General features: G+C 43.2%; 1 pseudogene; it reads left to right on the top strand.

Moving 5' to 3' along the window:
* The first annotated feature begins 966 nt into the window (after positions 1 to 966).
* Positions 967 to 1085, top strand: LOC112472316 (annotated as a pseudogene).
* The last annotated feature ends 3505 nt before the right edge of the window (positions 1086 to 4590 follow it).

The raw sequence follows: 4590 nt of genomic DNA, 5'->3' as shown, positions 1-4590 counted from the left end.
GATCACTCCCTGGTACATGTCTTCGATTCCTCTCCCCTCTTTTTCTCACAGCAAGGCATGAGCTGAGAAGCATAAGGCAGCTGGCTGAGGTATCAAGAGATCACCGCGGTAGGTGTCTGGAATGTGTATGCATTCCTTGATGCGTCTCAGCAACAATGGGACTTCCTACAGCCTTAGAGAATGGGGAACACTATCCAGTATGACTGGAACGCAAAAGCAAAGAGTGCTCCTGGAAGGCTGAAGAACGTGGGGAGCCTTGGGTTCTGTGAACTCTGAAGAATCTCTGGAAGAAACTAAGCCACTGTGCTGAGAAGTTCCTCTGGGGCACGGTCTTTTGCAGATCAGGTCTCCTGGCAATCTACAACATAGCTCATCATTGCTCAGAACACAGCTCATAGCTACTCACATCTCACTTCCTGGACTCACACTTTCCAAGGGAAAGGATCCAACTGGGTCACCATCCCACACAGAAGATCACTATGGGACAGAGTCTTTTGCTGAACTACTGCAAAGGAGCCAGTCTTCTACAAGGCTCTTGTCAGACAGTCTTCTACAACCAGGAGAGCAGAACTCACAAAGCGGGGTGTGACCACTGGCTGTGAAAGAGCTGTGACAAGTGTGTAGTGGTCCTTAGAGCCTCATAGATCACATTGGCTCACATTGGTTCACATTTGGCTCTTCATTTCACCTCTCACCAACCCAGGAACCCTCTACATTCACATCTTACTAGCTGTGGGACCTGTGACTTAAGTTCTCTGAACCTGTTCTCTCATCTGTATAGTGGAGCTAGTGATGTTCACCTCCATGGACCTTAGTGAGGTTTAATAACTTGTACTCAGCACCCTGCCTGGCAAATTAGTACTAACACGTGATTACTTATTCCAATCCTGCTGTATCCATGTAGAGATACAAATGAGTCCTCAGAAATCATTCTGGTGCTGTTTTCTGTGGATAAAAAGTTTGAGAATCTATAGCCATGCCGCCCTGAACAAGCCCGATCCCGTCCGATCTCAGAAGCTAAGCAGGGTCAGGCCTGGTTAGTACTTGGATGGGAGACTACCTAGGAAGACCAGGTGCTGTAGGCATAATAAATAAATAAATAGATAGATAGATAGATAGATAGATAGATAGATAGATAGATAGATAGATAGATAGATAAAGGGATTGTAAGCTGACAAGGTCTTTGCAATGTGTGAAGTCCCATTGTTGCTGAGATGCATCAAGGAATGCATACACATTCCTTGATGTGTATTTGCAATGTGTCAACCAAGGGTTGCCTCACCTAAGGAAAAAAAAAAAGAGCTTGAGAACCTCTATTGCCACTTGTCTTAGAGTCAGAAGATCTGGATTTGAGACTCAGCATTGTACTACATGATGTGTGACACTGATAATATCACTCTCATTCCTCCGGACCTTTCTCTGTAATATTGGGAACTGATGGTTAGATGTCCTTTCATAGCCTTATAGCCCGGCATCCTAGGATTTAAATATTCTGACTACTCCAACACTCTTCCTTTGAAGTTGAGAGAACTACCAGTGTAGCTCTCAGAATTGGTTCCACCCAGAGTGGAAATAGAAATTAGGAGGGGCCGCGAAGAAATTGCAAATGATGAGTGGGCCAGAAGTTAGAGAGGATATCCCTGAACTGTTTTTAAGTGATGAGTCAAGCAGAATTGCTTCCCTGCCCCATCCTGGGCTTCTTCTCACTAGCCTCCAATCAGACACCTGCCAACTCATCCCAACTGTGTGCGGAGGACAGGGCACCGGGAGAAGAGAATTCTAGGCCTTTCTCCTAAACTATCCTCACAAACCAATACAAAATGGTCTTCACTTGAGAGAAACATGACCCAAAAAAGTCAGGACTAGAGGTCGTAAGACCTCAGTTCTAGGTCCTGCCCTGCCATCCCAAGATATGACCTTCCAGGCAGCTCCCATTCCCACCACCGCCCCTGCCCACCACTGGGCTGTGATGGAGAGGAAATGCGACAGGATGGAGGACACCTCCTTGTAAACTCTCGTGCCTTATACAGAAGTTAACTGTTTCTTGCAAAGATTGTCTTTCCAAATTTTTTTTTGAGTTTCTTCAAGATACAGAGCTGAGATCCTACATGTCTGATGAGTAATTGGTTACTACGTGCCAGGCACTGGGCTCATTTATCATTTTCTCATTTTCTCATTTAATTCTCACCCGTAGCATTATGGGGTGATTATTTTTATTTTCTAAAGGAGAAACTAAAACTGGAAGTTAGATCACTTGCTGGAAAACCAGTAGTTAGTAAATGACTGAGCCAGGGCGTTCTCGTAAGTTCATTTCAAAAATTGGATTAGTTCAAACTTTGTGTGACACAAATTTATGTAATAAAAAGTTTCTCTCCTATCTCTGTCCCCCAGCACAGTTCCCTGCCCTCAAAGTTACCAGAACAAATAGATGTCTTATATATCATTCCAGAGATATTCTCTGCACATGCATTCTAACATGTATAAGTATTCTTCACATACTCCTTTTATTCCAAATAGTAACGCAGTATTGTTCTGCACTCAGCTTTTAAACTTAATAAATATTTCGAAGGCTATTTCTCTCTCTCTCTCTCCTACTCCCCCCACTTTGCTCCCTAACCCTCAGGACTTTGGAATTGGATTTGTCCTCGACTCTTAGCAGAGCCTGTCCATTAACTGTCGACTTCAGTTTGGGCGGGAATGGGAGGGCCATGAAACATGAAAGCCAGAAGAGACAGAGATGCTGCAGGCAGCCTCCTCCATCTACAGGTGAGTACCCTGAAACCCAGAGCAAGGTCACCTGATTAGACCATCACTGCTAGCACAGCTCAGGAGCCTTCAAGAACAGTGCTCATGGTGAGTGTCTACTGCACTGGGTGGCCCAGGCCCAACGATGGTGGCAGACTTTGGCAGTCAGCCCAGGGTACCCCAAACCAATGTTCTAGGCTATAGTACACTGGGGGAAATTCCTGGCCTGACTTTGATTTCTTTTAACCGGAGAGAAATCTGGGTACATGCTACACTTAGGGGTTATGTTTTCAGTTCAGAAATACTGGTTCCCTGAGCCTCTGTTTCAGCCTCTCCCTCTTCCCTAGACTTGCCTCCATGTAGATAAAGAAATCATAATGCAATCCTGGGAGATAAAAAGGGAGTTTTAAAGAGTTAGCTGGGTGACCAAGGGGATCTGTGGGTGATCTAGGGATCTACTTCATGCTCTGGGCTCAATCCTCCAAGTTTCCCCCATTTACATTCTGAAAAATAAAAAGTTATGCTTGAAGGGAACTTCCACAGTATGAAATTCAAACAAGATTTGAAGTAACTCTTCTTCTTGGAGTAGAGAGAATTACACTTAGGGAGATGCCGGTATTTACATTTTCTCATGAGGCTGGAAGGTTGATGGACAAGATTTCCCTCTTTGGAACCCTGGAAGGCATCTAGGATCTGAGAAATAAACTAGCTACCATTCTGCAGGATGGTTTGGGACCATTTAACTTGGAGTTCAGGGATGGCCTAAATTTCAGTGAGTTCCAGACTTTTTGCACTTGATGGATGAGCAAAACTTCACCAAAAGAATTTGATGACCAATAAAAAGCTGATGACTTTATATTTTTCCAAATGAGAATATGCAGATAGATATAGATATAGAAATACCATTTGCTATAGCTATTGTTTCACAAAGAAAGAACATTTAAATAACAAAAAGTAAGACAATCTCAGAATAAAGACGGTCTTTCAAGGAATATTTTCTACTCATATATATGGTCTTTATTATCCCTCAGACCAGCAAAAATCTCTTCAAGGACCTTCAGAGGTCCATCGTACACGCTTATTTAGAAGTTCATGAGCCTAATGATATTAAGTGGGCACTCTTAACCAAAGGTGTTTACTGTCTGTTCCCTCCCTCCTCCCCTTCCTCCCTTCCTTCTTCCTTCCCTGCCCCCTCCCTACCTTCCTTTCTCCTTTCCTTTCCTCTCATCTTTACAAAATTTATTGAGCATATACTATGTTCTAGTCACCTTTATGCCATCTTTTCTTCCACAACACATTTCTATAATGTGCACCAAAGAGCACATCCACAACTGATAAATAGAGCAATTATGTGGTTATAAAGTGAAAATTGGATTGGTTTATATAAAATTTTTCCTAGCAAGGAGGGCTGAAACAGTGGGAGTAGAATGATAATCTTCACCAAGAAAGGGAAAAGCCCTCAATTTGGTTTCTGCAGAGGTAAGAGCCCTTACAGCTCTATTTTAAGAAAATTTAAAAGCATGCCTGCACCTGGGGTTTGGTCCCGAGAGAGACTCATCCCAGGAAGCAGGTTGCACTTCCTCCTAAGCCCACCTGGCTTGGAGTCCACTTCCATCTGTCTCATCACCTGCAGGCAGCAGTATCATTCTATTGTTTTGTGTAGCTTTTGACATCCCTTGAGGCCACCTTGAAATGTAGAGCTCCATGCTTGGTTTATCCAGGTTTTCTCCTCAATTACTGCTTTTGCTAGGGTTCTATTACCAAATTAATAAATTTTAAAGATCTACCCAATCCTATTGTTTTTAGCCTGTTATTTTTAATGTGCAATTTTTCAGATTGCTAGGT

Source organism: Pteropus alecto, unplaced genomic scaffold (genome assembly GCF_000325575.1).
Source record: "Pteropus alecto unplaced genomic scaffold, ASM32557v1 scaffold76, whole genome shotgun sequence".
Taxonomy (NCBI): Eukaryota; Metazoa; Chordata; class Mammalia; order Chiroptera; family Pteropodidae; genus Pteropus; species Pteropus alecto.
This window is presented reverse-complemented; position numbering and strand designations above follow the sequence as displayed.